We start from the raw sequence: 12,631 nt of genomic DNA on the forward strand, positions 1-12,631 counted from the left end.
GTTGTTTTTATTTTTGTCATTTGCTTGTTGAGTGATAGCACAATTTAGATTCTGCGTTCAGCTTATTTGGACTGATTATTAATAAAGATGAATGAAAATTAAACATTATTAAGATTAAATATCAAAATGGAAACCACCTTCCTGAAAATTTAAGAAATTTTCACCAATAAATGGTACAATTAGCAGAAATTGGAGCTGATATGTAGATCAAAGTATTATTCAATGGGCCATGAGCTTTTAAAATCTGTTAGGCTCCTGCTATATTATTTTATTAATAAGATCACAATTTTAAAAAAGAAGTCATAAGTTAAAGGCAATAAAGTTTGAAATCTGAGTCGACAACATTTCTCTGAACCCGATGACTAAATTAGTGTTTGTTTACAGCTGAGGAAGACGCTCAATAGTATTGAACAGTCTCAGTTTCAGTCCATATCTTCATGTTCAGATGTATGGAAGTCACATCGGCTCAAAGCAAGGAGGTTTCTAGCAGTCTGCAATCAGTTGCTATGGGGACGAGAAAGATCTTTATAATTATAGTCTGGCCGTCCTTTTTATTAACAGAAGAAAGGGTGACAGTGCTGGCCAATATCACCTATCACCGTGACGTCTCATTTATGTTTCAAAAGTGCTTTTACGCAAAGTACTGCACAGCTCTTTGTGTTTCAGTGCAGACAGACTCTAATAAAGAGGCTGCTGGAGCAACGGATTTAGAGACGCAAACGCAAAGTCTGCAACTTGAAAATGCTGGAAACTGAAAAGTAAACATTGGATAACAATCTACAGAAAGAAAAGATGAATTTCAGACATAACAGAGCATCTCAGAGAGTGAGCAGAGGAGAAAAAAAGAAGCCTATGACACTTCTGACACAGGATTGGGAAGTTAAGAGGGAGGATTTGTTGTCGACTTTGAAGCTCTGGAGCGGAAAAAGATCCAAACAGGTTGGGTGGGAAAGGATTTATTTTCAACCACCAATCTGACTGATGAAATCCGCTTTGGTATATGTTCTGATTCCCACACAGTCCAAGCCTCATACCTCAGCTGAAATGATTAGAAGACAGCCCCTAAAAGGGAAATGTTCTCCTATGAAAACCTTTCTATAGAGACAATCTTATAAACTGATCAAACACACCAACTGTCACTGTTCAGGTCTCTGAGCCACATCTCCCATTAGCATTAGTGTTTGTTGTGGTTGTATTTACCCAGAATGCCCTGTGCTACAGTACACTTCCTGCTTTTGGAGTGCTCTCTGGTCTGCTTGCATTCACATCATGCGTTTTAATCAAAACCGCACCAAAGTTCACTGCTTTGGTCCACATCAGGAGTTCATTTACATTCTCACACCTCCCCAAATGAACCAGACTTTTGGTACAAACAAACTACAGTTGGATTAAAGTGGACTAAAGGGGCGTGATGGAAATGCACCCTTAAATTTCCAGTGTTATCGGTTATTTCAGAGTAATTAAAAAAATAAACAAATAAACAAATACTATTACATTGTATAGGCAGAGGAAAAAAAAGGAAAAGCCCATCAATTTCTGAATATGAAGCTTGTAAAAACAGAGTGTCTGGATAGATACAGATAAACAGTCTAGTGAATGGATGAATCCATTTGAAAATATTAGTTGGTTCTTCATCATTTTTAGACAAAGTTATGTAAAGAATCACTGTGGAAGGTTCAAACAGGCGCTGTGAGCTGCAGTTAGCTGTGTGTTACAATCAAATGCAACAAATTCACCCAAAACCTGTTTAAAAAAATGAACATCTATTAGTACAACATTACAGTGAAAGCAACAACTGCTTCACTATGAAAAGAGTTATAACTTTATTTTCACTATCAAGAACATCAGCTGTCAGACATGGTGTGTGTCCTTGAAGGCCTTCTTTTCTCAAACAGTGTGTTAAAACCGTCTACCACCTGCTCAACAACAAACTGTATCGGTTTGGGCAGCGAAGCCCAGCAGGCTACATACAGCATGTTTGTGTTTATCTGACAACAGATTGGTTGTCACCATATTGCAGTGTGAACTAAAAACATCCAGATTTAAAAAGCAGACAAATTAGGACCATAAACCCACACTGCAAATTATTTTTGGTTTAGTTTCTTGTGCAAATATATTAGTCCACTTGAAATAACATTAAAAGTAATGTTGTTTTAAATAATTCTGTAATATTAGTTAAGAATATTTCACTTGTAACTGGTCATTTATCCCATAACTAGTGTTCTTAAATCCATATTAGGCAATTACTTACCTAAAACAAGCTCCTAGAACTTTCTTCAAAGTTACTTGTACTTTAGTTGTCTTATTTCAAGTTCACTAAGATATTTGCACTAGAAACTAGACCAAAAATACTTGATAAAATTCCGTTTTTTTTCTACTGTTCATGATGAATTGAGTTTAAAGTGAACTGAGTTGCTGAACTAAATGCACTTTTCTATAATAATCTAATTTATTGAATATGTGCACATGTCAAAGTATACAAAAAAATAAACCTAAAACATGACACTTAAACACGCCAGCAGACCATAAAGCCTGCAGACTGAAGGAAGGGAGGTCACTAACTTGTCACAGAAGTAGATTTAGGAGAAAATCATTCTTTCTGTTACATGTAATTTCATTCTGGACGAAAGCACTTTGTATAATTCTCCATGTGCGAGGATCAACAAGCTGACTGATGGTGTTTTTGACTTCACTTAAGGATGGTTTTCAGTAGAATCTGCGTCGCCGGCTGCAGACTGCGTCCATCCCATGGGATCATCATTATAGGTGCTCAGCTGCAGCTGTCCATCTTCTCTGATGCCGCCTAAACATTCATTTGTATGCACGCTGCTCTGTTGTTTGGGAGCCCGCCACCATTTAGAACAACAATTTTTATGCTATTTGGCAATCGGTCATGTTGTACCCTCACAGGGACGTGATGGAGGAAACAGAGAGAGATGGGTGTGCAAAGACAGAGAAGCAGGAAAATGAAGGGCAACGGTGAAGTACAGATGGCATTTAAAATAAAAATTAATAAAGGAAACAATAAAGATCCATTTAAGAATATAAGTACATACAGAAATCTTTTGGTTTCCATAGACAATGACAAAAATTAAAATATAAACCTTACCTTGTTCACTCACTTTTATGGAATTAATAAAAAATACTTTGTCAAAGGTTTTCTAGAGATTAAAAATGGGGCTAGAGGTAGTCAAGATTTAAAAAAACCCAGCAAATTTTATATTAGTATTAGAATAAGAACTATAGAATAAAAAAAAAGATAATAAATAAATAAAAATAGCCAAACCGGCGCTCAAATTCAAATAGAACTTTAATCAAAATTCAGACAACTGGACTTTTCATAAAGAAAATAACTTGTATTTTACATCTTGTTTCGTGATTAAAATCATATTTAAGATGAAATGTTATTAAAATAAAATAGAATTTAAAATTTCTAGGAAAAGTATGTTTTAAATGTTTCAGATAAAGAAGTCTGAACTTTTCTGTCAAAAATCAAGTGTTTATATTGACAATAAAGTCAAAATTTTATAAATAAAAGTACAAAAAAAGTTAAAAGACCATGGTTACAATTTTCTTTTTTGCTTACATTAAAACCAATATATTAATGTACTACTGACAACAGATGCATTACCAGTCAGATGTACGGAGGATTTTTTAAGTTGACTCCTTAGCCATTAAAACACCTCAATAATTAACACTAAACAAACTCAAAAATGTCAAATTTGGATTAAAGGAATAAAGATTAATTACCTCTGAATGAATTACCTATCCAACACCGTCACGTTTCCACCACTTAGTTTAAGGATGTATCATTGGTCATGAAGTTCAAAAGACCTATTGACACCTTCAGTTGTTCCCCAATTCCAGTTTAAACAAAAACATTGGTCACCAAAATCAAAAAGCTTTTCCAACATCTTAATTCTCAACCAGTCATAGTCTGGACAATTAGTCATCAATGCCAAATGAAATATTAACATCTTAAATTCTCTACCAATAAAAGTCCAAGACAGACCACTGGTCATCAAAACCAAACTGTCCATCTACCAAACTACCAAAACCAAACTATTTCCATTTATTATTTACAGTTAAAGAAATAGTGAACTATTGGCCACCAACCAGTCTACCCAACTCCTTTATTCTGTATTTGTCCCCTAATACAGCAAAACAGTTACATTGATTAAAGTCCAATGGTTCATCCAATACCTTCACTTTTCCTCTAATTGGTCCAAAACTGAAACATTGGTGACCAAACCAGTGACTTCTTAGCATCAATTGGCAACTTACTTCAAACTCAAGGCACTAAGTGAATTCTGAATTCAGAAAACTTAATAATATAGTCTGAAGTTTCATCTTGAACCCTTTTTTTAAAACTCTTCTAAGGTATGTTAACCAAATCTGAAAATATTGAAGCTGATAACAAGATTTCTCCATGGAAGAAGGAAGAAAAGAGTTATTTGTTATGCACATCTTACTTATTGCACGTTATTGGTGCCTTTTCTTCTGCTTTGACTTCTTTTTCAAAAATAACGTCTTAGTTTTTTCAAGCTAAGGGTCATTTTCTCAGACATCTGACAGCAACGCAGTTCTAAAATATCTCTAAATGCTAATCTTTCACTTGAAGCTGATTTTAAAGTAACTTAAGATCACATTTGTCTTTCTAGACTACATGTTCTTCATGATTTTGAGGAAAACAATGAAAAGAAAAGATCAAAGCACTTCTTTTTCCATATATATAGGAAGAGAGAATGACACATTGTAGGAAGTCTCTCAAACTGGGTTCTGACTCCAGAAGCATTCAGTCAATTTTGCAGGTGAAATGTTCAGGGTTTCAATCACTGGAAATAACAGGTGAAATTTCAATCTGAGGATCACCAGTGATTTCCAAAAAAACATGACAGTCCTGCCAGGAAGTAATGAGACGAACCACACAGAAATCCTGAGCAACAATTTGGAGTTGCTAAAACTGCTGAAGACAGAATGCACAGTCACACCGTGAGAAACACCAGCAATTAGCAGAACGAGCCAATTTTCATCAAACAAACATTTATCTGCCAATCAGACCTCTAACCAGATCAAAACTTGTATTACCTCGCTTTGTTCTCCCGAGGAGTTGATTACAGTCATTAAAACTCAGCAACATGTTTACATTGTGAGTAAAAAGAAAGTAAAAACCTCGGCTTTTAGTTTCACTAAATGTGGTAATGTGTCACATTTTAAATTTGTGATTGCTGGGACTCATACTGAGTGCAATCAGTGAATAAACTGGACAACACTGCTGTAATGAATATAGAGGCACTCATTATCCAAACGGCCAGTGTTCAGTGCTAAACAAGAAGAGAAAAACAACTTCTGTTGTTAATTAATTCCACTCTGTTTATTTATTTATGGTAGGAGGTATTTTTAAGCAAAAACATTTTGACTGGAATTCAATTAGACTTGTCTCCATTTGATCGCAGCCTACATAACCAGTAAATAGTGTATTTCACCACTTGTCATGTTAAACAAATACAAATTATGCTTCTAAATGACATATCTGATAATGCAAATGAGCTGCAAATTAACCATTCAAACTATAAATGATACAACACATTTATATGTGGTGCAGTAAAAATAGTGACCATTTGTTTTAAATAAAAAGTAAATAAAAACTATACTTTGCATTGATGAAAACCAAGTCCAATAATTCCCTAATACGCAGAAGCAGCTGGCTATCCCAATCCCCTGCCTATTAATATGTGTATTGAAAAAACTAGGAGCAAAACTAGTGAATATTTTAACCACAGATTGACATTCTGAAGGAATAATAGAGCATTATTATGCAGAATTTTCAACAATGAGTAAAACAACACCAAGACACACAGAAAAACAGAGTTTAAAATTACATTTGTTCCATAGATGAATTACCACAAATACTAAGATGTTTTTAGTCTGATGGGTTTTATTTTTCTACTCATATTTCAAAGTCAAATCATATTTCAGAGATAACCAGTCTGGTTGATAACAGTTGGTCAAAGGAAACCTCATTTTGTAAAAAAATAATAATAAAAAAAAGTCTCCAGAATATGCCTGATTCCAGTAGAAGTCATAAACCACACTTGGAAAAATAAAAGACTGCAAATCTGTATAAACTGAGATACAGGAAGAGTACAGAGGTACTTAGCAGTAAGTCTTTAAAGACACAGACTCAGAAATACAGTGCTGATTCAATCTTTGGAGTAAATTCATTGGAACCTCTAAACATTGTCCTGAGCCGTATGCAACAAAATTTCGTTATGTATACACCCTGTGCATACAAAATGACAATAAAGTCTGTCTAAGTCTAAGTCTTTTGTAAAATGGTAAATCATCCAGTCAGAAATGTTGGTACTGCCTGATTTAACCATCCAAATGTACCACTCATAGAATTATGATGCATGCTTCACATAAATAATGTAAAAGTCAGGTAAAATGTGACATGACTACAATGATTTCAGACACTTTGAAACTATTGAATATGTATCTGATTTAGAAGCACATACGAAAGTTGCAGATATGATTTTTTGGGGGGATAAAAAAGTCAAAATGGGGCCATTTATACTGCCATGTAAAAGTCGTATGTAGGTCCCATTTGCCTGTTGTGCCTTAGATACAAATCTTATGTAAACACACACACATACACACATTGCAATGCACTAACATGAATTTACTCACAAATTACAAACTTCTACTTCAAGTAGAAAAAACGTCAGTTGGTGCACTGCCATCCATTTAACATCTGATCAAAACACGTTGTCCTCTAAAGGTTTTTGTTTATAGTCTAAAATAGTCTAAAATCACCACTTTTGTTTTAAATTTAGGGGGAAAAACATCTAACCCAGCAAGGTGCTCCTTATCAAATTCAAATCCAAAATATTTCTCATCAATGAACCCAGAATAAACTGTTGCTGTCCATCAATCTACAGACAATTTTTAAGCACTGTTTTTAAAGTTGTTTTTATAAACAGTTGAAACCTAAATGGATGTACAAAAATGGGTAAATTGTGAATTTTGAATAATATATGCCCTTTAAGAAGGTCATGTACAAACATAGCTAGGCAAACCTCAATGAACTGAAGAATAGATGGGAAGAAGAGAGGGCCAAAACTCCTCCACAATCACTTGAGAGGGTAATAAAGTTTCCCAGAAAACCACAAAGTTATTGCCGCTGAAAGTGTTTGGTTTAAAAACTTTTCCATGACAGTAATGTGTGAAAAACCAGTGAGAATGAAGAGGGGTGCAACATTGTATCTTCCTCCAGCAAACCTCTAATTAAGATAAACAGGCGTTTTCTTCCCGTGTTTGAGCCTGTGGAGCTTCATCACAAAGACTTACAGGGAAGCAGATAGGAAACAGCAGCCACATTAAGTCTATTTGGATGTGATATTCAAGTTGTTTATACACCCTATCTTTATGTTAAATAACTGCAGTTTATATTAGTGTTTAATGTTTGCATCTTCTGAAACAGAGTAAATGCAGTATTTTCCCATGAGAAGTCTGCACAAAGAGACAGATTTTCAGTATATAGACTGATCCCTTTCCACGATTTTAGAGCTGGAGAGTGTAAACTGCAGACAAAGGTGAAAACCTGAAGCTGTCTGCAGATGGAGACGGTCAGTCGGGGACGGGGTGGGGGGTGGGATGTTTATAGCTGTGACTCTGTTCCTAATATAACTCAGTGTGGACCTGCAGCTGCTGTGGGACCAGAAACAGGTGGGATGTTTGACATGTCCGAGTCTCAGAGGAGCTCCGGACGTCTTCCTTGCAGCAGCAGCAGAGAGATGCGAGCTGGCTGGAGATTCACACTTCTCTTTGTTTCACAGCACCACACACAACCATTACACAGTCTTTAAAGGGGATCTACTATGCTCAAGTCATGTTTGGAAATTTTTCCACTTTCACTTGGGTTTCTTCTGCTTCTACAAAACAACCCAAGCACTTTCAATACCACTCAGCTGTTCTGTGGCAAGAAGTTAATGTTTTCTTGGTATCTGGAAAATGAGCCGTTCCAAAAGCCACGGTTTTTAAGTCACACTCCCCTGTTACCTGGTAACCCCAGCAGAACTCCACCCATCACCTAGCAACCCTAGAGCTCTAGCAGCTAGTTTTACCGCTGTATAATGGCTGCTGGAAAAGGCAAGTGTTTTGTTGCCAACATACCATCCAAAAATTACATGCTACATTCTTGTTGGCTGTGCAGGAGGCGCCACTTCTGCTCTTCAAAGACATATGGTTGTATAATTATGTATGTTTGTAGCCTTTTCACAAAGCGAATGTTGAATTAGGAGTGTGGCCAGCACCACCTTCTTTGGATTTAAAGTGACAAGAGGCCCTAAAATAGCTCATTCTGAAAAGAGTTCAAAATATGCAGAACTGACCAGACTAAGATATAAATATTTAGGAATGATTTTGTAGAAAAAAAAATGTTGTAAACATGTTTTTTATAGTCCATAGACCCATCCTAATCTGTTCAAGGAACCATAGCAGGTCACCTTAAAGAAACTGAAAGCTTGGAAATGATGGAAAACCACAGGAAGGATGAATAAAGCTGGTTTGAATCAAAGCCTAAATGATCATCTAAAGCAGAGGTCCTCAACCTTTTTATTACTATTTATTATCAGTTCGTGTGTGGTGTGTTGCTCCTGCCGTGTGGCTGGACACACGAACTGATCGAACCTGTTGGACTTTTATCGGCTCTGTGGTCACAGAAGTTTGGAAAATCGGCCGACGATCCTTAAATCCTGCCTTGTGAACCAGACCTAAAACTCACAAGCTCTGCTCCTCTCGTCTTGTCTCGACCACTGCCCTATCGCTCTCTGACTCTAGTTGCTATGGTAACAGTTACATATCCCTTCAAAATAAAATACAGATGAAAATTTAACTCATGATAAAGACAAATTAGTGGGAGCCCTGAGCTTGTTTCTCTGCAACAAGATGGTCCCACCTGGGAGTGATGAGAGACAATGACACAAAGTGTTGCTTATGCTCAGGGTGTTTGGTCTCTACGGGCGAAGCAGTTTGAAGCTTCATTCCCTCATTAACGAGCCGGTCACCATATCATGCAGAGCTTGGAATGTGGGCCAGTCCAGGATAAATCCATTCTCCAGTCTCTTCTCTGGGCCTTTTCCCCTTTGCAAAGAAAATTTCCAAAGACATCTGATCTGTTTCTTACTCATTTTTCTGCTTGTGGACTCAATGTTGGTGCGCAAGTAACCGAGAGAATCCGGTTGAAGGATTTCAAAAATAAAAGATTCACCAGACTCAAATAATACATAAAACGAAAATATGCAATTATTTCTTGTGGGGCCTGGTACCAAATGGTCCATGGACCGGTAACGGTCCACGGCCCAGGGGTTGGGGACCACTGATCTAAACTGACTCAAATTGCAATATGTGTGTTACATTGTCAGATGCATAGAAATATGATAATGAACTTTTCTTCGAGCTATGTATCTTTATAAGGCAAAAAGAGGCAGAAATCCATGTTTCGACCTCTTTCTATGTTTTTTTTACAAACATATGCTTCAAACTGTTGATGTTACAAAGGAAAATGGTCAGACAGTTATTGCTTTTGTATACAAACATCTTTATGTCTATAAAAATAAGATGCAACCTGCATGTTAAGAAGATGCATGATTCATGTATTCAAGGTAAAACATGTTGAAGTTCAGTCAGATATTAAACATCTGAGATTTTAGCCTACATGAACTAAAGGGCTGCTCTCCATTTCCCTTTTTTTACTTCTATTTATGTTTCGCCCCACATACTTTCACTTTTCCTTCTTTCTTTTAATCTGTTTTAATGCCTTCTTTGTTGGTGCTTTCCTTCCTTTTCACATAACTCTTTCCTTCCTTATTTCCTTATAAAAGTTTATATTTCAATTCATCCATGTTTCCTTTTTTATAAGGAAACATGGATTCCTTATAAAACCTTTTTTTCTTACTTCCTTCCATTTAAATGTTCACTCTTCCTTACTTAGAAATGTCTACATTTCATTCCATCCATCATCACTTTCCTCCTTTCTTTCTTATAAATCTTCTTCCTCCATTCATTGTTTCCTTCCTTTTCTACTGCATTATTTCCTTATACACGTTTAGATTTTCATCCTTACTTCCTGCCTTCCATCTTTCTTCATAAATTTGTATTTATTTTTCACTTCCTCTCAATGTTTCTTCTACTCTTATTTCTTAACTCATTTATTTGTCAGGAGTTTGCTGTTATGTGATTCCAAATTCACTCTTTGTTATATTAATCGCCAACTTTAACTGCACTTTTGATGTTGGGGGTCAAAGGTTATGTAAGCGCAGCACCAGAGTCCATTTCTGCGTACACATTTTTTAAAGTAAAAATACCATTTCTTTAAGCTTAAGTGGAGAACTCTTTCCTCTAGGAGTGACAAAAACTAATTCAGAGACATTTAAAAGTTGCAGGCGCTGTCCTGCACTACTGATATAAAGGATTAAAGGTACCTAAAATATGAAAGACCTTGCTTGACCCAGAAAAAAAGTTATGCATAGACAGAGCAGGAGCGGCTGTCTCATTTAAATTTTGCGATTTGCATACTTCATCCAGAAAACTGTCCTCAATAAAGAGCACGAACTCTCTGTATTCCAATAAGCGTAATGAAGCGTGGCCAGATGATGGTTTCGTCACGCTTGCAAAGGTCTGGAGAAAATCTCAGACGAAAAAAAAAGAGGGATAATGAGATCTTTTGAAATCTCTCTGTGGTTTATCTGGTTCTGAAAGTTTTCCAAGTGGAAATAAACAAATTCCCAAGGGTGTAATTTTAGGAGTACAGGTCATATTTTTTTAGATAATAGGTTGGTACTCCAAGAAAAAACAGATCAAATCTTTCAGAAACACACATTTAGGGACAGCCTGGAGGTTGTTTGGAATGACAAGGTATGCAAAGAAAAGGTTATGTTGAATTTACCCATGAGTAATTTGGAAAAAATAGATTTAAATTGATTAAAAGTGCTCCCATAACCTAAATTCAGACAAATTTATGGAAACAGTCTTAGCACTAGCACAGAAGCTAATGTCCACTGTCTTCCCTATTTACTCTTGAAGGTACAGCTCAATATTTGCAAGGAAAATAATTGAATAGTACTCCTAAACTGGCTGCTTTGCAAACACCAGCCAGTAGTGTTTCAGGTAGCATTTAGTTTCCCAAGGTGGAAATAGACAAATTTCCCCTAAATATTTTGGAGTTATGGTCCTGAATCAACAGTCATCGCCCAACTCAAAAGATCCAATCAGGTACTTCAGTTTTTCCCCATCAGCATATCCTGGTTTTACTTGAGGGAATTCCATCTTAGCATCATAAGCTGCATTTTCACTACCCATAAAATTGTGCAACTTGGAATCTCAAAAATAAATTTGCGTAATTGAAAGTTGTCACAATATAAAAAACAAACAAACAAACAAACAAAAAAACAATGCTCCTTGCTAAAAATTGTTTCCCTCTGGATGAGGTGTTTTTTTTGTCTGGTTGTATCAAAATGAAAACACTTCTTTCACATCAGAACTTTAGTTCACTCTGCCTTCAACTATAAACGGTAGATTAAAATAAAGTGTTGAACAGTTTAGCTTTGATAATCAATGGTCTGTATTGGACATTTATTGGCAGAGGAATTAAGATGTTGACATTACATTTGGTATTGATAATCAATTGTCTATACTGTGGACAATGATTGGAAAGACCTTAAAGATTTGGACAAGTTTTGTGATTTTGGTGACCAATGTTCCTGTTTTAGACTATGATTAGGGAACAACTGAAGGTGTCAAGTAGGTTTTTTGCACTTAATGAACAGGGATACACTCTTAAGCTAACTGGAGGAGATATAAAGGTGTTGGGGGTTATAATTTGGTTTGGATGATCAATGGTATAGTCAAAGATATTGGATTGGGCTTTTGATTTTGGTGCGGTGGCGTAGGGGATAGCGCAACCGACATTTGGAGGCCTTTAGTCCTCGACGCGGCCGTCACGGGTTTGATTCCTGGACCTGGCCGACATTTGCCGCATGTATTCTCCCCTCTCCCTCCCCCTTCTGCAACAGACTGGCGATCTGTCCAGGGTGAACCCCGCCTCTCGCCCGGGACGCAGCTGGAGATAGGCACCAGCAACCCTCCCGACCCCATTAGGGACGAAGGGTGTTCAGAAAATGGATGGATGGATGGATGTTTAAATTGACCACATAAGTGTGCAAACTGAAAATAAAAATACTGAATTTGCTCAATGGAAATATGCAAATTTCAAAAATATGTTTTTTCATACAAGGTTTTTGCACTAAGTTGAGGCGGCTTTTCAGCTGCAGCAAAATATTGTGTCTTTTGCAAAACTGCAATGGAAACACTTTTTTCACATCACGAGTCATGTGATCAACAACCGGATGTTACTACTGGCAGAAAAGATGACAAAGACAACAGGAAGTGGTAGGAGGATCATGTGCAATGATGATTTGTCGCATGGACAAACTTGAATTCAAGTGTGATTTTAACTGAATTTCTTATTTAATAGAAACATGGCAACTGGGAATTTGTATTTGTTTGACGTTGGTGGAGTATAAAAGTGTTACACACATTTGTAATGGAAATACAGCTAGTATCTTCTCAG

General features: G+C 36.4%; 1 protein-coding gene across 5 annotated transcripts in view; it reads right to left on the reverse strand.

Moving 5' to 3' along the window:
- sgcd (sarcoglycan, delta (dystrophin-associated glycoprotein)) overlaps positions 1–12,631 on the reverse strand; it is a 198,833-nt gene that overhangs the window by 53,454 nt on the left and 132,748 nt on the right. The window lies entirely within an intron of this gene.

The sequence above is a fragment of the Gambusia affinis genome, linkage group LG15 (genome assembly GCF_019740435.1).
Source record: "Gambusia affinis linkage group LG15, SWU_Gaff_1.0, whole genome shotgun sequence".
In the NCBI taxonomy this organism is placed as follows: Eukaryota; Metazoa; Chordata; class Actinopteri; order Cyprinodontiformes; family Poeciliidae; genus Gambusia; species Gambusia affinis.